The 24,203-nt window shown below is 39.1% G+C and overlaps 2 protein-coding genes across 3 annotated transcripts in view; one reads left to right on the top strand and one right to left on the bottom strand.

The window, feature by feature from the left end:
• DOCK2 (dedicator of cytokinesis 2) overlaps positions 1-24,203 on the bottom strand; it is a 525,760-nt gene that overhangs the window by 222,316 nt on the left and 279,241 nt on the right. The gene's annotated exons all lie outside the window — the stretch shown is intronic.
• Positions 1-24,203, top strand: part of INSYN2B (inhibitory synaptic factor family member 2B) — a 123,027-nt gene that overhangs the window by 63,870 nt on the left and 34,954 nt on the right. The window lies entirely within an intron of this gene.

Raw genomic sequence — 24,203 nt, 5'->3', positions numbered from 1 at the left:
TTAATTAAAGCTGTTCTTCATGGACAGAACATTTAAAGAGGTCAAGCAACTCAGAATGGAATAATTGTATCTCAGCTTTGTCAGGTTTCTGAATGAAAAGCTATCAATTAAAGTGTCCCAACTGTTTAAAGCAATGAGGGGTTTTTAAACTTTTGGAGTCCCAATAGACTTGCTCTAAGTAAAACACAAAAAAAGAACAAAAACATATTGGCTGGGACTTTTAAAGAAGCCTAAATCAGATAGGCACCCAAATCCTATTGACTTTCATTGTAGTTTAGGCATCTAACTCCCTTGGGCACCTTTGAAAATTCCAGTCCTTGTGCAGTAAAGGGCTCAAGTATGTACCATGCTTCCATTGAAACCATCTAAATAAAGCCTGCAAACAGACTTCAAATATGCAAATAATATTTAATTCTAAAGAAACTACAGAAAATTATTCTAAAATAACACAGGCCAAATCTACTGTTTTGGCACAGCCTCCCAATTCCTGCTAAAGCTCATGGAATTTTCAGGGTATAAGGAACCACCTCCTAAGAGCAGAAGCAGATTGGAGTAGAACTGTGCAAATAATTGTTTGAGGCTTTTTGTATAGTGGCCAACCAAAAATTAATCTGGGGGATTAATTTAAGTCAATCCAAATTGAAAAATTTCCAAATTTTTAAACAATCAAAAAACTTGAAAGATATTTGTTTTGGCTAAAGTTCAACTGGGAACTAAATGTTTCATTTATTAGAGTTCTCCTACCTTTACAAAACAAATAAAACAGACAAATAAAATTCTAAACAAAGTCATTTTGATTCAAAAAGTCAAAATGTTTTGTTTAAAAAATGTTGAAACAAATCATTTTGAGATTTTTGCAATTTTTGGTTGTTTTAGTTCTGAATGAAAATCATTGGCAAATTTGATACGAATTCATAAAATGTTTCAGTTGACCCAAATCTGTATTTTTTAGTAAAAAACGTTACATCTGAAAAAATTCCCCAACTCTAATTAAGAGTAACTGAGAACCAGATGCACCATAATGTTGAGGTTTCCAATACAGAAACTTATTCCCACACAGAGTCCCCTTATCCAAAGGAATCTTCCTCCCACCTGAACCCAAAAGTGCTACTTTTTAATTAATCTAATGCTCTTGTCTTACTAGGATTGATTTTGGGGTAGGGGAGAGAGAAAGAAAATCCCTGGGCAGTATCTTGAGAGAATGTGATTAAACTTAATTTTCTCTCAAATACCGGGACCATTTATGTGTATCAGATATATTTTGAGCCTGATTCAGTGAGGCTTCAACCTTGCCCCCCAAAATAGGTATAGTTCTTTATTAGTGCAGAGGGGCAGCTGTGTTTCTTTGTTCAAAAATTCACAGGAATCAAAGTGAAATGTACACATGAATCACCACTAACATACTTTGGGAATTTATTATTGTGATGCACAAGCCCACAAGACACTACCCACTATTCAGTAAGCTGTGATTCAGTCAGTATCACTGTTCTTTCTGAATCAGTACTGAGTCAAAGTCATTGAACAGCAATAGTAGGTGTTTTAGCTGCTGGAGTTATCTTCCGAATGAGACATAAAACCGAGACCCTGATCATTGGACCACCATTAACCATCCAGTGCCACTTTTCAGAGGGATGTTAACGCTGATGTCTTGGCCTAATTCCAACCTGAGTAAATATCTTCCACCTCCTAAAATTATCCCTTCAGTTACAATAGGATATAAAATCCTCAGCTTCATATTCCAAAGTATTTTATAGTGTTGTTAGCCCTGAAACAGTTGCTGTGTTGGTGTTAAAGCCTGAAGTAGCTATATTTCGATGGTAATTGAAGTGTTTCATATGTATTCCCTATCAACTGCACAGGGAAGCAGAAAAAGCAACTTATCTAATCAAGCCTGAGATTCTTGGATAGACTGCACTTCCCATTCACAAAATACTATTCTGGTTATATTGTATTTTCTCAGAGGAGAAAAATAATCATGTATTTAAGGCATAGGACTGAAGAGTCTGGAATTTTGGATTCAGACTTTATCCATGTCTGCTACAGCTTTTCTGTGACCTTCAGAAAGGCACACATTCTCTGTCACAGTTTCCCCAGGTGTAAACAGAGGGTATATAGGACTTATTAGAAGTAGTCAAAACTTTCAAAAAATTTCAAGAGAATATTTTCATTATTTCTTGCCCAGCTCCAACACCTACCTTATGAGCGTCTTATGAGTTTCATTCACTCCTTTTGGCAAAGTGCTTTGAGATCCTTGATATACAATTGAACTATGTAATTTGTCATCAGGTTCCAGGGACCTACATAAGGACTTGAAAAAATCCCAGTTCCAGACCCTGTCAGCTTCTGGTGGTTGATTGTGTGGTTTTTCTATCCTGAAGCTCAGAATGTTTTGTCTGCAGTAGCTTCAGGCCCTATTTCAGTATCTGCCTAAGAAGAATGCATTTATACATGCTAAGAAAGTGGTTTTATGAACTTAGCAAAGATTACTTTACATAGAAAAGGATTAAAGATAAAAATAGGTCAAAGATGTTTTCTAAAGCAAACCTCTGAACAAGTAATCATGTCTCCAACTGCAAGTTGCACAATCAATCTGCTGATCTTCTAAAAAAGTTATAAGAACAGGCAATAAATCAGTGGCAAAAAAAATATTTGCTGTCCTATGAACATGTCTTGATCCTGATTCTTAAATGACTTTGTGCTGACCTTGTCCAAGTATTTGTAAGCCAAAAATATTTTTCTTCACTCTTCTATTCTCTGATCAATATTTTTACATCACTTACCACCAGTATATCTCATTTCTTCCTATTATACTTTCAACAAAAAATGAAAAGTGAGGAACTTTATAAAAAACAAACAAAACAGTTAAAAACAAACAAAAAACCCACCCTCTGTATACTAACTATTTATGCAGACATGCCAAACCTGCAAAAAAAAAAATACAGAAATTGGGCTCGGTTTTGGCTTAATTGTCTTGTGAGAGTTGCTTATTGACTAGTTTTTGGCTTGTAGCTTTTTCCTTTTTTTTGATCAGCTCCTGGCAAGCAGAGGCAAGGACGGGGAGAGAGTCAGGAGTGCAAAAAGGGCCCACAACAGTCCCACACTGCACACCGGGGGGATCTAGTCACACAGATGGTGTGGAAGTTCTTAGGGACTGGCTTGTTTTAGCCTTTTTTTGAAATGGGATTAGCTTGATTTTTAGCTTAATGTGAAAGTTGGGTGTGCTTATTTACTGCATGAAAGTTGGCAACTGTGTATTTATGCCCTTGAATTAGGATCTGAACACAGTATGACAAATGTGATGTCTTAAAAAATATTAAAGGCTTCGGAGGTGTTTGGTCCCAAATAAACAAAAAAACAGTATATATATCAGAGGCAGTGGATGAGAATCCCATTCTAGTTGTATTGTCAGTGTGAATATGTTCAAAATTCTGTTAGAAAGACAGTTTGATGATATTTGATTTCAAGACCATAACAATCTAGTACTAGTTGTGGTAGGTTGAGGGGAAGGAAATGTGGAAAATAAATTATAGAAACAAAAATTCAGACAAAGAGATTATTTTCTTTTCCCTTTTCCACAATCTGTTATAATCCTCAACACATACAGCATTTATATACAATGTTAACATTTGATTGTATTTTAATAGGAGTATTGGGGCAGTTTTGTGCATTTCAGTACACAAATATATCTGGCCTTTGAGCACAGATCTTCTCCATTTTCAAAACAAATACCAACAAGTTTAATGTTAATTGTTATAATTAAATGATTATTGTGTTGTTTCTAATTCAACAGTGCCCGGAAATCCCAGTGTACTATGTGCTGTACAAACAATTAGTAACACCCTGAAGAGATCCTTCTTACACTGAAGAGATCAAACACTGCTGTTTAATCATCATAATAAATGTAATACAGCCTTCATGTGCTTCACCCTACAAATGTCAAAGCATTCCTTCCAGCATGAAAATATTTCCCACTGTGAGTAATTTCCCTGAACATAGGTACTCAGAAGTAACTTTAATGAGGCAGAGCGTTATTACATGATGTGGGAGGAGCCAGGCCTGTGGGCAATGATCTGACACAGTGGGAGTAGTCACATGGTATCTTTTGAATAAAAAAAATGTTGACTGAGAACAGAAGAACACCACAGCGATGGGGCCAGGGAGGCCACAAAGAAAAAGCTACTATTTTGGCATCGAGGTCAGGGTATTCACAGTAATCATGAATTTGAATGGTCCCAGCTCCCCACTCCAGGTATTGCTACTTGGCCCATATGGTCACAGTGCCACCAACAATTCCTCTAATTTCTTACATCCATGTGCAGGGGAGGGGATGTGTGGCGGTGTGGGGCTGAGGGTTTCAGAGTGCAGGAGAGGGCTCAGGGCTGGAGCAGAAAGTTGGGGTAGTGGGGGGTGAGGACTCTGTCTGGGGGTATGGGCTCTGAGGTGGGGCTGGAGATGTGGTGTTTGGGGTGCAGGCTGCCCCAGGGCTGCAGAGGGGAGAGAGGACTCCCCCCAGCCCTCTCTCACCACAGCAGCTCGGGGCTGGGTGAGAGGCATCTCTTCCTGGCCATGGCAGCTCCGCCTGGGCTGGGCCAAGCCGGTCTGGGAGAGGGGGACCTCTCCCTGACCGCAGCAGCTCTGGTGGGGCTAGGCTGGGCTGAGTCAGGGTAGGGGTGCCTCTCCCCACCTGCATGGTCCTTGACAGCATGCTGTGTAGCCACACAGCTTAAAGGGAACTTAGAGTGCCACTCAGGTTTGGTGCATCCACCCTTCCATCTACAGAGAAATATATGCATCAAATGTAAGTGGCGTCATGATAATGTGCACTAGGTCGCAATGCCCAGAGCAGTGAGAGAGGCCAGTCCTGTGACACAGGAGTCATCACTGCAAGATGAGCTTGCCCTCCAACCCCATAGCCCCCCCCCCCACCACCACACACACGCAGGATCCCTGCATCCCTAGTCTTTTCTGGCTTTTTTCCCTCCAGTGAAATGTATTAAAAATTTCCATGACAAAATTGTAGCCTTACTCATCATTGCTTATGATTACTTTGGGTATGTCTATATAGTAATGGAGATGTATGATTACAGCATGTGTAGACATAACCAAGTTAGCTTTCACCTACCTAATATTTCACCTCCCAATTTAAGTGTAGACATACCCTTAATATATGGAATATATAATTTTGTTTACATAGTAAAAAATAAAATTTAAAATCATTGCAGAGAGCAATCTGGGGAGATAGGTGTAGCAGAAATGTGGAGAGAGGTAGGCTAGTCAAAAATAAGTCTCAAGCTTTTCCATTTTCTACTGCATAAAAGTATGACAATGGTTTGGATAAAGAGGAGTTAGTTGAAAATATATTGTTTTAACACTTTGTTTCTGATGTTCACTGCAAAGAGTTGCCACCCCAGGCAACAAAAGACTTTGTGGTAGACTGCATCTGAACATGAATGGCTGAAAACAATCCACGGGTAATTCCATTGAAGCCCCAGTAAAAATTTCACTTCATGCAAAGTACATAAGCTTCTAAAGTGTGAAAGATCGTTAAGTGTTTATGACGCCTAAAAACAGATGTTAAAGACACCTGAATTATGAGTCTCTGGCTAGGTATAGATTCTGGATTGCCCCTAGCCAGAAAAATGCATATTCAATTGTATCAGACCAACATGCTGCCTCCTTTCTTATTACTTGTCAGAGTTTTTTTTACAATGTGATTTTTTTTACAGAACATCCTCATACAGTGCACACCTTATTGATTTTTCTAGATTGTTACAAAAAATTTTTAATAAATTGAACCTGCTACAAAAAGGGCCTGCTATAAAAATAAAGGCTGACAAATTAAAGTTGAAGTTATTAACACTTGTTCTGCAGCCCATCAAAATGTAATGAGTTCATTTCTGGCCTTATTGAACTTAAACCTTTGCAGAAAATAGGACTGAACTCCTTCAGGGTTTCTTATCTTATGAAAGTTTAAGTTGTTCATTAAAATCCACCCTAGAATGACTTACTGAGATTGTCTCTTTGTAGGTTACCTTCAAGAGAATGCAGAGCAAAGGAACTGTTTGATAATGACATTTTAGTCTTGTACTATTTGCATGGTACAGCATATTGAAATTAAGAATTTTGGCTGTGTTACATAACCATGAATTTGTGCAATTACTATATTATACTTTTTATATTTTAAAATATTACTCCCACTTGGGATACAGCAGTTTTCACCCCATTTATAAAAGCTTTTTGTCTCACTGTCCTAATATGTGTGGCATTCTATGTTGCGTTAGCATTTTGCAAGCATGAATGTTTCAAAGCTTGCATTGAATGGGAAAAAAGGTACATTGCAAAGAAAGAGCACATTGAACAAGTGCCAGATAATTCTTTGGGAAGACAGTAATCAGTCAGCTTCAAACCACTGCTTACATTTACGCTTAAGGGAAAAAATAACAGTTCAATTGCTATTTGGAACGCATTATAAAAAAGGGGAAAGACAGACAGTTTTAGTATCATCGACCTACCAATGTAAAGTCCTAGTTTGTCTCTTTAATTTATCTAGGTATTTATGTGGTGCCCATCACTTTAGTATCTGAGCACCTGAAAAGCTTTATCAAATTTATACACAAATTCAAATTTATGCTGAAAATTTAGGAAACATTATCACAATTTTATACATAGGGAACGGAGGCATAGACAGCTTAAGTGACTTGTTCAAGTCACAGAGGGAGTCCATAACAGAGATGAGAACTGAACCCCAAGTCAACTGAGACCCCATATAGTGCACTAACTACATGCCCATCCTTCCTTTCTATTTATTAACTTGAACTTTTTTCTTCCAGTGACAACACTTCCATTTTAAAAGTCTGCTTTTCTTTATTAATCAAAGTACTCAATATGTTCATTTTCATAAGCACCAGCCATTCCTGGATTTTAATATTTCATTATTAAAGACCTTTGCCAACTGTGAAGCCTAAATTTTTTTTCTTGTGCCAATATAAATGCCGATTATTAGGACATCTATATGATATGGAAGAGAATACAAATCATAAAAAGGCATACTAAAACTTTCCAGTAAATTTCTATCTATCTATCTACTGCTGTAGTTCTTGCTTATGCATTCATCTGATCATTTATCTTTTGTTAGGGTGACCAGATGTCCTGTTTTTAAAGAGACAGTCCCATTTTTAGGGACTTTTTCTTATATAGGCACCTATTACCTCCCAACCCCTGTCCCATTTTTTCACATTTGCTATCTGGTCACCCTATCTTTTGAGGATATGTGAAATGTGATCTAGAAATGGTCAGAAACTGTTTGGAATGAATCCCAAAGTTAAAAGAATGCTGTTGCTCAAAAGTAATACAGGTTGTAATCTGTTATATAAGCATAGAAACATGGATTACACATTTCACCAACATGCTGCAAAACACCTCAAAATATGTTGTGTCCAGCTGCCTAATCCTATTGTCCATTTATACCAAAAGAAGGACAGGAGACACTTGATAATGGATTTAATCAAGCCGCAACGCTATTATTAGATGTCAGGGACTACCCAGCAGATAAAATGTACAGTACATATTCATTCAAATAAATATCCAGGGCTTCCACCAGACCCCTTCATTTTCCAGCCAGTCAGCCCATGTCTTGGACCTTATCATTCACACTCCCTCATAGGAGAGTTAAGGTGGGCCATAAGAAGGGAGGGGAGGGGGACCTAGCTTCCTGCTGTACCAATCATAGGCACCCTTAACTCCCCCGGTCTCTCCTCATAAGAGGGTTAAGATGGGATATAAGAAAGGAGGGATTGGCTCCCTGTCATACCAGTCATAGGAGCCCCATCCCCCACCCCATTCCATTAACTAGCATCTCCTTTTCAAGTCCCTTACCAGGCCATTTATCTGGTTACTGGATGCCTTCCCTCTGGAGTGCCTGCACTGGACCTCTGCCCGACACTTACAAAATAAGTTGTGACATATAGCCTAACTACTTTTCTCCTCACTGTAATAGGTCCTCCCTGACCCCCGCTTTGGGGAAGACGAAAAACCCCACTCCACCAGTGGTGAAGGAAAAATTCCTTCCCAGCCCCCTACAAAGGAGTGCCCACAGCAGGTCCTAACCAACCTGATATTCGCACCTTGACAGAAGGGAGGGCACGAGCTACCTTGCCTGCTGTATGGAGAAGGGGCTTCTAACACCCAGGGTTGCCCTTTTAAAGCCTTCCTCCCTTATATTCACAGGGGGCGAGTCAGCACCAGAAAGCTGGCCACTACCACCTTTTTGCAGCAGTTTCCAACCTTCTTCTTGCCCTCCTCCTCACCCCCGCCATGAAGCACTTCTACTTTCCTCTGGAAACCTCAGACAATATCCCCCCCCGCACTTCAGGTGTGGTGTGGTCATTAAGAGAGCCAATTTAAATGCTTCTTCCAAGAACTACTGGCTTCTTTGTTTATAAGAATAGCATAAAATACCTATACATATGCATCACTCTCTTCATAAAGCAGCATAAGGGAACAGAATTCATTACCTATCTACAAATTAGTAAACCAGAGAATTACGTTTGATTTTAATTCAGAAAAGGAAGAAATAGATGTAACTGTCAATCAGATGGTATAACTGCCCAAATATTAAATTGTGGTTTCATATATAGTAACAATGGCATCTCTCATCTAAGGATCTTAAATTATATAAGCCTCAACAGTGCTGTGATAGTGACGTATCACTCAGTCTTCCGCTCTGTTCGCTACACTATGCTGTTCCTCTTTCCTTATTTCATAGAGATTAGCACATATAGATGTCATTTGTTGGCAGATGTCACCACACCATTATGTCTGTGGCTTAGTATCCTTTATTTTAAAAGATCACTTTCTCCATAAAGAGCAATACACAGAGAGAGAGAGAGAGAGAGAGATTATGCTTCATTTTGGTTTTATTTTTGAACGGTTTAATAGTTGAAAAGCTTGCATTTTTGTTAATAAAATTAGTAAGACATTTTAAAAATACTTCAGGAAGAATATTCAACTGTGGTCCAAATACAAAACCCAGAATTTCAAAAGCCAGTAATTTCTAGGATAAACCATTTAGCAATAACCTAACTTACGGTATTTAAGCAACTACATCCCCAAACTGATATCAAAGGCAGGTATGAATGCTAGGTCTAATTTTTTCAAGACTGGTCATGTTAATTGTGTCTGCAGTTTTGAACATGCAACTACAGAGTGTCAGGATTACAGAGCTGCATTCTCCCACTCTTACACAGTGTAATGTAGCCCAGGGACCTGGGCTTACCCTGAAGGTAAGCAGCTACTTGTGGTTCTTCCCTTCAGGAGTCTGTGACCAGAATATATAGTGATCCAATAGCCCTCTTGCAACCAAAATAGTCTTTACTTTAACAATAAAGCATAGGAGAAATAAAAGATTTAAACCCCCCAGTATAACTACAGGTCTATCTTACCTAAAGTCTTACCTCCCCAGATGGTAAGCTGAGCAGGCCTAACTTCTTTAGACATCTCTAGTGGGTGTCTATGTCAGTCTAGCTTCCCTTGAACAACTTCCTGAACAGCCACTGAAACAACTCTCTTCCTCTCCCCCCCCTTTTAAAGTGCATTGAGTTATTTTGATTTTCTGCTTTCCAGTCCTTTTCCTGTTTTGGCATTTTCTCTTATCCCTCAAGAGTTTCCTGAGAAATGGCTCATCCTGAACCATTCTTCTTTCCTTTCTGCTTTGTTTATTTTTTTGCTGCCCTCTATTAAACTACACCAATATATTCATACAGTAAACATCTCAATAATCAGGCCAACATACAGGACTCATAGCAGAGCAACTCCACTTTCCATCACATAGGGTTACAGGATGAAACAGGTACCAGAGTCTCAGCCTACTGCACCTGTATTCCCACTCTATGGTCTTTCAAGGGCACCCGCTTAAGTCTTCCAGCTCCCAGCTTTACCTTTCTTGGTCAGAGACTCACACTTCTCTCTCTCCCTCTCCCTCCTGGGTTTTAGTTCTGCAGAGCTCCATGCCTTACACTAATATACCCCCAATAAGCCCATCTTCCTGAAGGCCCGTGCCTGTAGTCTGCTTTCCCTTCAAGGGCTATGAACAGGGTATTGTCAGTAATTACAAGTTACCGCACAGTTCTTTCTAATCAACCCCATTTATCTTAAGGTAAAACCAATATGGAAAAATATATGTAAAAAACAATAAAAAGTCCTATGTGTGGGCTAAAATCTTCACCAAGGTCACCCATCAGCCTTATGGGGTCCCAGTAGGCCAAAGTCTCCCAAACCTTTCCCCCAGGTTGGTGACCCTTTGGACAGAAGTTCCTGTCTATTTGATTGAATCCGAAAGAAGCCTGGGGTCAGGTTGAATTCCACCTTTTCATGCCAAAAGCCTTTCTTTGTTTGTTTCTAGGAAACCCAGTTTGAAACAGTATATGCAAACTTCCCCAAGGGGATGGTATCTCTCTAGAGATGATTACCACCCGATTTACCTTAATCAGCCCCTCACGTTTTTGGTTCCTGGAGGAGGTAAAAGCAATCCTCTCCCCCAGGAATTGCATACAATTCTTGGCTCACAGTGATACATAAAGCATTGTCAACCTTTATACAATATCTTCCCCCAAAGATACTACATGTGGTTGCAATATCTGTCATAATGAGAATGTGAAAAAAAATCTTAGGGGCAGTTTAAGCAGCAACATTTGGATGTGACGTGTCTAATGCCATGTTTGGATTTATTAGTATCTTTCTTTGGTAGTTACAGCCATGTACTAATCCACAGTAAATCAAAATTGAGACTAACGCTACAATGGAAAAAAAAAACGTTAACAGTTTGCTGTGATGTAACTTCTTCCCATGCTTTTCTTGATTTTAACAAATTAGTTTTTTTCAGCTGCTCAAAAAGTGTTTAGCCAGTGACATTGTAACATTAACATATATTTCTTTTAGTTGTTTTAGGATGGGAAACCAGCACCACCAATCAGCTAACGATTCTATTCTGTAAGTTGTTCAATAACTGGCAATGGAAGATGTCAAAGATTTTTCTTCTGCATCCAAGTCCTTACTAAAAGTACATATATGGAAACTAGGGTTAAAGGGAGCTTAAACAGCCCAATTATTAATTATTTTAATTAGCCTAATCAGAGTCACGTTGAACTCACCTATCTGACTCTATTCAGTATGATATTTTTCCTGTAGATTTTGTCCAAGGAAAGCATTTTGTCATTTGTAAATAATTCACAATTTTACAAGATAAATCTAGCTTGTTTCCACCTCTTGTCAGTAAATGCTCATTTCAGTGTCAGGAAAGAACACCTCTTAGTCTCAATTAATGGTCCAAAATCAGAGAGGAAATTAAATATATGCTGCTTGGAAAGCTATTTCCTTTGTTTGGGGAGATGCCCTCAAATTTTAGAATTCAGAAATGTATACCTAAATCCAACATGTTCCAATTTTGGCTGCATTTTCCCCCCCATAATCAAATATGTAGTTCAGCTCTAAAATTGACAAACTTGGGCTGTGTCATACCATTATTCTAGGCTGAACTCAACATGGAATTTTTTTTTAAATGGCATGATGTGGAGTTATGTTAATAGTTGTGTCGCACACTCCCAAATGTCCACAAATAACCACCTTGGGGCTGCATTCTGCCATCAGTGATAGAAGTCTGACAGAGTGGGACATACAAAATACCCTACTAATGTGAAATTTTAAATGCCCAGATAATGAGTAATCTGGAACATAACTGGTCTTAAATAACTATTTTATATTTGATAGCTAAGCTTACTAGCAAAAATGGAGCAAAAGCAAAATATAGTATTAAACTTGAGAAATTTAAATGAATATGTTTTAAAAGGCCAAAGACTATAGCTAGAGGTGCTCAGCATCTCTCAGGATCAGACCCCAAGTTTGAACTTCTTTAAGCTGTTACCAGAAGCTCACCAAACAAGTTTTTTTTTAAATAAATTAACAACAATACAAACAAACAAAACAACAAAACCTCTAGGTTTCCCCATGTGTCCCATTCTTCTGCATCTATCCTCTGGAAGGTAACTCCACTGGGGCAGAGAACATCTATTTTATGTTTTGTACAGCACTGAGCACAATTTTAGTTATGACAATATTTCAGTCTAAGTACACAGATTAAAATGAAACAATCAATAATAAAAAAGCATAGCTATTTAATTTCTTAGCCCATAAACACACATTTTAAAGGAAACAAGCTAAATGAGTAAATGAAATTTCAGGAAGCAATGAAGGCAGGGAAGTAATGTTACTGAAATTAAATAATCAGTCACATGTGAACACTTCATCCAACACATATATACACAGAGCTATTACGCTTGCTTTGAGTAAGTAAGTGACAAACAGTAATGGGTCTTTGTGAAGAGTAATAAGAGTCACATTCTTCCATTGATATAAAAAGAGACAGAAATACAACTTTGGGTGTGGGCAGTTGAAGACTATCGACCAGATTCTCAGCTGCCCCAAATGTGGCACCTGGCCACACAAAGTTGGTGCAGTTCCACTGACTTTAGGCTGAAAAGCCTCAAGAATTTGTAAAACAAACAGTAAAACTTCTTTTGTTTGAGGAGGTGGCATCAACACGCAAACTGTAACACACACATTATTAGAACTCTAAATTCAGGGTCATCATTTCCACAGCAAAAGGCCACCAACTTTATGATTCATGAGGCAGAAAATTCTAACCAGACCTCTATACCCAAAAGCTTAAGCATTCAACCATTTCAGCTAAAGAATAACCTCTGTAAGTTTTAGTCGTCTTAGTGTTTAGGACAATCAAATTGACATCTGCAGAGGTGACACTGCATTCAATAGAGGACAGAATTTTTCAATGCAATACTTTTACTTCAACTTCCTAGTGAATGTGAAAATGTCATAAACTGTAAAAACATCTGAAATTTTGTTTGCCACATAGTTCAAGTATATCTCAAGACCAACATACAATTTTACTTTTGATAATTAAAATGTACACAAACACCAGCAACAAGGTAGGTCTTCCACTTCTCCTAATTCACATGGAATTCCAGTATATCGACCTCCTAAATCAGCTGTCTGCACAGATTCAAAACAGAGCTGTAAAAGCCCTCCTTGGCATGTTATTACACAGACTGACTAAATATTTGGCACACTCATGAGTCTTTTTAACAAGGGGAACCAAGGTGACATATCTGAAATAGAAACAACTGCCATATGCAGTTACCAGCAACAGCAAATCCCAGGGACCAGTCCTACTATGAGGCAAGGAATGGATTATATGGCTACAACCAAACATTAATCACATCATATTTGTCTAGGTTTAGGAGACATTGTTCTTTTACTATTTCTGTAATGGGTATCTATTAGTAATTTCCTATTGCAAACACACTATTAACTATTTAATGTGCTGTTAGTAACTACTATTATCATTTCCATAAAGACATTTTAAGGATACCAATCAATTTGCAATGAATGCTGTCTGCTAAAACACCTTTAGTGCTTTGGGTGCTGCCAGCTAACATCAGGCACTAAATCAAAGGAGTTTGCAGATATATTAAGCTGCCAGCACTGCCAGGAAACGGCCAATATTATACTGCTTGATTTTTTTCCCCTAAGTGAATTAACTGCACATGAAGAATTCCTAAATGATTAGCCTTGGAGACTATATTACTGAATACATAAGCTTCCTACATCTTCCTATCAAAATGGCTCAACCCTGTCCTGAAAGATAATGTCAAAGGGCGGGAGGATAGTTCAGGCTCCACATGTTGTCCTCTCTTCGATTGTCAACAAGGAACCATACCTGAAAGGACAGGCTGATGGGTGAAGCACAGCACTGCTGTCCAGGAAATGTGTTCTATTCACAGCCCTGCAATCAACCTTAGCTAACTCACCTAATCTCTCTGGGCCAGATTTTAAAAGATATTGGTGGTGATTAGGGCTGTAATGGGATTTCCAAAATTGCCTGACTCCCTACCTTTTGAAAACCACACAAGGTGCCTATCTGCATCTTTAGGGCACTTAAATACCTTTAAAGATCTGGCCAGTCATGTATAAATTTCTTCAGCTGTAAAATGGGCATAAATATCTATGATTATATTACTGTATAATGTCTCCCTAAACAAAAGCTCCTTGTTGTAATGATTTTTGTTTTGTTTCTGACATTTACATGGCAAGGATTTGTAAACCTATTATAAGTATAAGTATAAATAGTAAACATGTATTTCATTGATGCTTTTAAATGAACTTTGAGGTCCTCAAGGGGATAAAGATATTAAACTACAAAAGTTATTACCAGTGATGCCATTTTACATGAGTGAAAATGCTACTATTAGCTAAGAAATATTGGCTGAAGTGTCATACTACTACTAATAGCAATACCTAGCTTCTATATAGCGTTTTTCATCCATAGATCTCAAAATGCTTTACAAAGTTACATAGTGAGTATCACTATCCCCCATTTACAGAGGAGATTAATCAATAGCCAGTGTGTAGTCAGTGGGCAGTGCTTCTCTGAAATGATAATTCAGTAAAGGGATATAAGTATCTTGATAAATTCTAAACTAGGAATAACTAACATACTACTTAAGAGGCTGCACTTCACTACCTTACAAATTCAGTGAAACACAGGTAAAAGACTGGCATAGAATAGCATCTTAAGCAATTGCTAATATCTATATACATATTTAAGGATTGATAGGTATCTACAGCACTTTATGGTACCATTTTATCTTGTTCATTTAGCTCAAGAGCCATGTTAGCTAACATAATTTTACATCATTGTCCAACTAGCTATAGTTTGTGATATCAAAAAAAATACAAAACTATCCACTGAGACACGATGACCCTATTAGCATTAGCACTCAATACTCTACTTAGAAACTGAGCAATGCATTTAATTAATATGTTTATTCTTGCTGGGGCAAGTGGGGAGCAGGATTATGTAAGACAATTAGACTTTTTCTATATTTATTGCCATATTTGGGGAACACTTCCTGGCTCACATGACACTGCTGAGAAAAGTAGCAGTAACTCTTTCTTATTCAAAAATACATTTCATGCTAACAGTAAATAAAAATGCATTCTCAGTCGCACCAAGAGGAAGGCCCAGAAATATACTAAGCAAACAAATGTTGGAGAGGGAAGGAAATACAAAAACTGTGCAAAACACCTGCTTGCATTTATCTTTGATTACTGCCACTATTAGCGCTACCAGTATTGTTGGCTGAGAAAACTTGATTAAAAGCGAGGTATGCAAAAAAAAAAAAAAGTGCATCAGCTGGGAATTATGTTTGTGTATCAAAGAGTGTCTAGAAGCCAAACTCGCTCAAAGTTATATCTGTATAATACCTCTGAAACCAACAGAGTTACAACTTTAATCAAGAGCTGCACTTGGAATCATTAAATATGTACTATCGTAACAATTCTAAGTTTTGGTGCTTCCACATAATAACCAAAAGCCATATTAGCATAGATATCGACTCCATGGATGCTCCAGGGCGGGAGCACCCACAGGGAAAAAATAGCAGGTTCTGAGCATCCACTGGCAGCCCCCCATCAGAATCTTCCCCTCCTCCCAGTGTCTCCTGCCCACCAGCAGGCCCCACTGATCAGTGCCTCCTCCGTCCCTCCCTGTACCTCCCACCCACCGCAATCAGCTGTTTTGAGGCGTGTGGGAGGCTCTACGGGGGGGAGAGGTGGAAGAGCGAGGATGTGGTGCACTTGGGGAAGGGGAAAGGAAGAGGCAGGGCAGGGTGGGGGCAGAGTCTTTGTGGAAGGGGTGGAGTGCGGGCCGGGCCTGGGGCAGAGGCGTAGTCAAGCGCCTCCCCCCCACCCCGGCACATTGGAAGGTTGGTGCCTGTGCATATTACTTAGATTAATGTTTACTATAACACCACAAAAACAAACATTATACAAAGAAAAGGAAACAATTTGCCAATTTATTTTAATTATTGATTATGTGTTTACTGAGTGTCTGTATGGAGTAAATTAATATCTTCCTTTGTTGTAGCCATGTTGGCCCCAGGATATTAGAGAGACAAGGTGGGTAAGGTAATATCTTGTATTGGAGCAACTTTCACCAACAAAGACAAGTTTTGAGCTTACACAGAACTATCAAAGAGCTCTATGTAAGCTCAAAAGCTTGTCTCTTTCATCAACAGAAGATATTACCTCACCCACGTTTTCTCTGGGGTAAATCAACAGTCTTCCTACAGCCAGTTCACCTTGAATTGTCTCTTAGAATATGTGCTAACTACTTATGCTAAACTATCTATTTGGTCTTGTATTTAGCTCTGACTCTCTTTCCCAGACCTGAAGAAGAGCTCTGTGTAAACTCAAAAGCTTGTCTGTCTCACCAACAGAAGTTTGTCCACTAAAAGATAATACCTTCCCCACCTTGTCTATATGGATGCAGACACAAAAGAGAACAATGGCTTCAGATAGCTGCTCATCCACCACCACTTAAGGGACGATGCTAGAGCCATTTACTTTTATGTCAATGCTTCCCAACCTGGGGGTTGTGGGATGGGTTTAAGGGACTTGCAAGTGCTGAGCTGGCATTAGGGGGTGGAAAGCAGGGCATTAGGGCTACAGGAGTCTGGAAAGGTTGAGAACCACTGCTTTAAAGGGGCCATGTCATTGAACAGAGGTTCACTGGCCTCAGGCCCCACTGCCCTTAAAGGGAAAGAACAAACTACGTCCAACAAAGTCATATACCACACTTCGGGAATTTCTGCTCAGGAGTAAAGAGGGACCTGCCTATTGTGGTTTTAAAAATAATTTTTTTATTTTTTTCCCTCTCTCACATGTTCTGCTCTGTTCCTACTGTGGTATTAAAACAATGCTTTGCTTGGAGGAGACTGCCTAATCATTCATCTCAGGCCTGGTCCACACTACGCTGTTAAACCAATTTTAACAGCGTTAAATCAATTTAACGCTGCACCCGTCCACACTACACTGCTCTTTATATCGATTTAAAGGGCTCTTTAAATCGATTTCTGTGCTTCTACAAAACGAGAGGAGTAACACTAAAATCGATATTACTATATCAATTTAGGGTTAGTGTGGACGCAAATCGATGTTATTGGCCTCATTCTTTTACAGTAGCTACCCACAGTGCACCGCTCCAGAAATCGATGCTAGCTTCAGACCACGGACGCACACCACAGAATTAATGTGCCTAGTGTGGACGCGCACAATTGACTTTATAATATCTGTTTAATAAAACCGGTTTAAGTTAGTTCGAAATTATCCTGTAGTGTAGACGTACCCTCAGACTCTCCAAGTCAAGAACTTCCAGTGCCAAATTCACCCTAACCTGCAGAGAAATCATAATCCAAGGCACTATTCCACCCTCAGAAAGGCCTCAAAGAGACCAGAACAAGGATCAGAGGTACAGCAAGCCCTGTAGTCATGACAACATACATTATAAAACATGATCTTAGATACACAGAAACTACGTGCATTGGTGAATTAAAAAAGAATAAACTGCATCACCTACACACTCAGTTTCACATGAATATACAGGACACAAAGTTCAATATTGATAAGTACAGAAACAAAAAGGACTCCTATTCCCTATAACTGCATCCAATAACCAGTACAGGTTCCCTTAAAGCAGAATCAAACACAAGACAAATCTCTGCACATTGCAAATAGGGAATTCTTGTTAATTACTGAGCATTTAACTTGAAGAAATATTCTCCAGCACTCCAAAATGATAGAATGTAGGTTATGAACATGAACAACTGTAAAATACGCTGATTAAAAATAAAACATGGAAATGAGATTTCCATATTCAATGACAAGGAGAGTATGAAATAAACAGCTGTTATTAATACAGAGATTAACAATAACCATTAGCCAAACTGGCCATTTGCTTCAGTGACTACTGCATGAAGACACTGGAACAGAGCCACTGTGCTAATTAAGCAATGACGATTGAAGCACAAGGCATTTCCTGAGGATTAATGAATGGCTGGCCAGGAAATGAGGGAGAAGAGGAGAGCTGATGGTCTGAGGCAAGTTAGAAGGTCATTAAACCCTTGGCAGTCATTTATCCCCAGAAAATACCTTACACCAAAGTCATTATTGTTATTAAAAGATTAAAATGTAAAAGTGGCTGTATGGATTTTGTTATGCGTGATCTGGTTTAATTTGGTACAAATAGCACATTTCTACAAAATAGCCAATGAGAATGAATTATGTTCCATTCAGCACGTGATATATAGTGCAAAACCATCAAAATCTTGCGATATTACTGGGAAGAAGCGATATTATACACTTCGGTTTGGACCATGCTTGTCCAGAATAATGTTTTGATGGACAACTTCTGGCAGTGTTAAACTAGCTTTTAAATTTAGATTCAAACACCTTCTGAATTTTGGGGAGGTCAAAATCCAGATCAGGATCTCATTTGCGTTTTGAGCCTCTCTGTATATAAAACCAGAATAAGGAATGTATGACATTGCCACAGCTTTATCACTATACCATTTCTCTATATAACAGATGGCAACTCCATCCATTATGGAGGTGGGAGAAAAGGAAAGACAGTATAGAGAAGATAAAACAACGAGAAAGAAAGATTTTTATAATAAATAATTTTCTACTACAGGTTAGGACCCAAATTTGTGATCTTTACATAAGCAAAACTCTCATTGACTTCATAACTCTGATTATTATAAACAATGTACCAAGGCCCAAATATTACAAAGGCATTAGATCATTCAGAGCTAGATTAAACAGTACCCACATCATGTGGCTTCTCAGGTACAAATCAGTGTGAATAACTGCCATCTGACATAGCTTTCTCCTCTAGCACAAGAGCTGTGCTCTGCTGACAACTTAAAAAGCTCTATCTTTACTGCTCCCATTTCAATTTTTTTTGTAAAAGAATAACTTTAAAACAGCCCAACTGCCTGCAAGCATAGCAGCTGGGTACGGGAATTGGTAATGCTACTGCAAGATTTGGCGTGTATGTGCAACTAAAGATTATTTATGCACAAGAACTGAAATAAATAAAATCATTAACTGGTGGAAGATGGGAGATTTCAAAGCTGGACATTATAGTTTTACCTTTACTGCAGCAGAGATTTTGTGCATGTGTGTACCCAAGCACATGTATGTGTATATACATGTGTGTATGTACATAAGAATGTATGCATTGTGAGAGTGTGGGTATAGTGCACAAAAGGGCCATGACACAAGCTTCTAGATGCTACCATAACACAAAGAACTTTAGAACTAAGGCAACATTTTTTTCTCTGATGTTGGCCTTATGGAACAGAGTTTTTCTTTTTTCCCTCTGCAGAGAAGTAGAATGATAGAATATCATAGAATATCAGGGTTGAAAGGTACCTCAGGAGGTCATCTAGTCTAACCCCCTGCCAAAGCAGGACCAATCCCCAACTAACTCAGTCCAGCCAGGACTTTGTCAAGCCTGACCTTAAAAACCTCTAAAGAAGGAGATTCCACCGCCTCCCTAGGTAACTCATTCCAGTAACGTTATAAGTAATGTTATATAAAACTCTTACTAATTTTTTTTTCATTTTTGTTATGATCTATACAGAATGAAAGACTAAAATTACATTAGCAAAAATTAACATCAGAGTGTACATGTCTGCACTAGCGGGGCACATCAGGCAGCCAGCTTTCCTGTATCTATCATCCAACGGCACCCAATAGCTGAGAAATATACTAAATTGGTGGAGAGAGTCAGCAGGGAATAAAAAGGACAACCAGAAGGTATTTTGCTCTCAAAGGTTAAACCTTCCTTTGTGAGCTATGGTGGGGAATGACTTTCCCAAATGTATTCCTTCCCCGTGTTTCTTGAGCAGCTACTCTTACAGCCTCTCTCCTAGGGGAGAAAAGTTTCACTCAAGTTAACCTTTTGATCACCAAGGACCAAATAGTATCCCTTGCATCCTGTGACACACCCCATTGCACTCTCTCATCAGTTCTCAAAAGCTAAACATTAAGCATGGGCAGTACTTAGGTGACACAGGAGTCATGTTAAGGAGTCAGCAGATGGAACTCCAATCCAAGTTAGCACTACCTCCGTCATGTTCTTAGGAGACACAGCTGAAGGTCTCACCTCACATGAGACATAAGAACAAGCCCTTTAATAATTAGGATCATTAAATATTTCATTTAATTTTTCACATGAGTAAAGCTGGCTAGCCCTAGGTTCTATAGTTTACACTATATAAGCCTTTATTCCTTATCCTGAAGTAATCGATTACTTCCGGCTTTAGCAGACTGTAACACAGCATACCATCATGTAGTCTGTATCTGCCATATTTTAACAGAATAAAAATTTAAAGCTCAGTTTAAAGTTTAGGTTGTTTGGATTTTAAACTGGTCACTGATTCAGGATTGTTCACTGCACATCTCAGGCCTTGGGCCAATGTATTTTTCTTCATTTGGTTGGGGGGTTTTGGGTAGGGATTCACGTTTAGGAGCAAGAAGGAAACATTTCTCTTGCAGGTCATTTTGGGGTGGGGGTAGGGGGAGGAAGGGAAATGGATAGCTATCAAAAGCCACATAAAAGACTGGAAAATTCAGAAGAGAAAGGGTGGAGATAAATATATGACCAAAGGCGCGTGATAAATTTATTTGATCACGTGACACCACCACCACATGTCATGTTATTCACACACGTGCTCTACACAAGCTTACTTTTGAGAGTGAGAACTCACACCGATTTCAAGAAGCCATTATATTTATGCAAGTACATCATAATAACTGTTAAATAGAATGTCAAAATAACTAAGGTTGAGACAATCTCTACAGCAGCATGATCATTGGAGGGAGGTTGCTATACCTCCCTTTTAATATTAGATCATATATTATCTTCTGTCATATGGTGTCATAAAACTACAAATGCATCAAATTCTATTTCTGTAATCTGGAATATTATTCTGCAAGATGAACACATACACACTTAGCTCAAATGGAAGAAACAGCATTTTAAAACTGCAACTGACTTTAACAATAGCCTTCATTTCTATAGTACTTTTCTCTACTGATCTCAAAGAATCTGACCCAGGAGTCACCCAAAAAAATTAATAGGCAGCAAACAGAAACAAATACTTCTTCACACAATCTACAAGCAGCCTAAGGAACCTGTTTCCAGAAGCTGTTGTGAAGACTAACTGTATAACTGGTACACCAGGGGGAATTCTGTGCAAAAAAATTAAAAATTCTGCAACAAAAAATTAAAAATTCTGCTCACAATATTTTCAAATTCTTCAAAATTTATATATTTTTATTTGTCAAAATAACACAATATAATCACAGCGGTTTCAATTAGTTTTGATCATTTATTTCAAAATACCTGCCAGCAAGTCTGTCTGTAACAATACACAATACAGACAACAAAAAAGATTCAGAAAATGTTTTTTGATTAATAGATTCCTTATTAGGCATATTAATACAGAACTCTGAGTAATAATTAATTTAAACTACAATACAGAACTATATCCCCCCACCCCACTCCCGAAGCAGTGCAAAGGCTGGGGAGAATCTGAGGTAATGGAGGAGCTGAAGGAGAGGGAAATAATTGCTGGGAAGGAACCTCGATGTGAACTGAGGGTTGTTGGATATGGATGGGAAAAGGGGTCTCTGTGCCCTCACTCAGCCACTCCCCCATCCTTATGTGGCCCCCCTTTCCCATCACCATGTGGCCCTGCACCTCTCTCCTCTCTGTGGCCTGTGCCTCCACTCCCATTTAGTCCCTGCCCCGGTCTGTCCTCCCCCACTAGCCCTTATGAACCCATCTGTGACCCCCTCAACGCCCTACACTGTCTGTCTCCCCATAGTCTCTGTCTCCTGACCTGGCTCTACAGGTGCTGTGAAGAAGGCAGGCTCTTTCTCTTGCCTAGCTCGCTGGGAGCTGCTGCTGTGTTCTATTGCCACAGCACCCTCTGGTGAGCAAAAGGTGGAACTGCAGCAATTTTTCAGTAGAAGCTTTTTTCTGCATAAAAAATTTAAAATATGCACACATGCAGTGGTGCAGAATTTACCAAGGAGTAAACTGGGTTCAAAAAAGAATTAGATAAGTTAATGGAGAATAGGTTCATCAATGATTATTAGCCAATAATCAGGGATGCAGCCACATGCTCTGGGTGTCCCTAAACATTTGACTGCTGAAAGCTGGGACTGGATGATAGGGGATATAACACTAGATAAATTGCCCTGCTCTGTTCACCCCCTCTGAAGCATCTAACACCAACCACTGTTGGAAGAAGGACATTGGGTTAGGTGGACCATTAGTTTGACCCCATCTGGCCGTTCTTATGTTATTTTCTTATTTCACAAACATTTGACCTCACAGTTTTATATAAGTATTCATTTTCCCCATTTTATAGATGGGGAAGCTCAGACACAGAATATGAATGGTGAAGATGGAGCGCTCTCCTGTTTTCAAGTATAATTCACAGTTGCAGAATTTGTACCTGCATTCCAGACATTTTCTTGTCAAACCACCTGATTACAGGCATAAATCAGATAGCTCAAGTATTCTGATCTTTGCCCTCAGTTTGAGAGTGAAGACTGTGTCCACAAAAGGGAGACTGAGCTCCAGCCCCTTTAAAAATTAGCCCCTGAAGGACCATGAGGAATTAACGTATTAGATCTTCTATTGGCTTATAAACAGAACCCAGGAATCATGGCTCACATTCAAATAGGTTTAGCCTGGTAAGTGCTTATAAAGATGAAGTTTTAAAATGTAATCCATTTTAACAGAGCTTAAATTTCCTTTACCAAAACATTAACAGTAGTATTCTATTTTAATTGTTTTCAAATGGCTTTTCTACAACAAACATGAGTATTTTGACAATTTGAAGAGAAAGTACTAGTCCAATGTGGTTTAAGATATTAAATTCCAAAATAAAAGTTCAGAACAGCTCTCCCTTAACGTGTCCAGAACTATTTTTTCCAGTAGCTTTATCGTGAACAATCTGCAAAGCAAATAGATTCAGCGCTGGCAGTTTGAGTGAAATCAAATTTTAAAACTGTCATTGATCTAGAACTGACAAATGCCAAGCCTGGCATTCAGTTTTGTAACATTCATTACTTGTTTCATCTCAATCTGAATACTGTGGGGGAAAGAAAAGGAAAATGTTATTTTTGTGATAAATTATTGTCACAGCTAATATAGTGGCTGTGGTAAATTTTCTGCCAAGCTTGGAATGTTGTGGATTCCAGGCAGATACCATAGCCCAGTGGTCAAAGTGTAGCTGAGAAACAAGGCCGGCTCCAGGTCTCAGCGCGCCAAGTGCGTGCTTGGGGCGGCATGCCACGGGGGGGCGCTCTGCCGGTTGCCAGGAGGGCGGCAGGTGGCTCCGGTGGTCCCGCAGCTCTGCAGGCACACCTGCGGGAGGTCCACTGGAGCCGCGGGACCAGCGGACCTTCTGCATGGACGCCTGAGGGAGGTCCACTGGAGCCACGGGACTGGCAAGCGGCAGAGCGCCCCCCGCGGAGTGCCGCCATGCTTCAGGCGGCGAAATGGCTAGAGTCGGCCCTGCTGAGAAAGGGATAATAATGTGAAGTAAACGTTTTTGATAATAGCTGGCAATTTATTTCATGATTGCAGAAAAAGGGTTTTTCCCAAGGTTATAATACTTCTGTGCATACTAAACTGATATCTCTATTTATAACAGATACATTGTTTTCTGCTTATGATTGCACTATTGTCCTAACAATTTTTCAGCAAGGTAAGGCTTACTCTATAATCAAAATGTTTATATGTATTTTATGAGACTGGAAAGAAAAGTGATAAAATGTAGCTTAATAGAACAGACAGATGTAAGCAAATTTCTTGGAAGAGAGGCTTATGTGTATAAGAGGCATACTTTATTCATAAATACAAACCATTTTATACTTCACAGGAGAGAAATTTCACAAGCCTACAAAAGGCTCCCCTTGCAACATTTAACTGGATCCACTATCACCCTCTCTCATGGATCCTAGGCTAAATACATATGCACACAACTATATTTTAGAATGCACCTGAGTTGCAAAATAGAGTTCCAGAATTAGATTTGAACCCTAACTTGCTCTAAGTTGAAGAGCTTGCATGTGCTTTTTCCAGCTTCTGGCCATTGCAAACATAATGAGCTCAAGCAGCCAATTTCAGATCTGGAACTGGATTTCTCCAAAGTCTTTGGAGGTCCATATCTGCAATTTCAGGTTCAGATCCACACCTAGCATAAATG

This window comes from Gopherus evgoodei, chromosome 8, assembly GCF_007399415.2.
Source record: "Gopherus evgoodei ecotype Sinaloan lineage chromosome 8, rGopEvg1_v1.p, whole genome shotgun sequence".
Lineage (NCBI taxonomy): Eukaryota > Metazoa > Chordata > Testudines > Testudinidae > Gopherus > Gopherus evgoodei.
The sequence above is the reverse complement of the archived record's forward strand: the minus strand, read 5'-3'. Positions and strand labels throughout refer to the sequence as shown.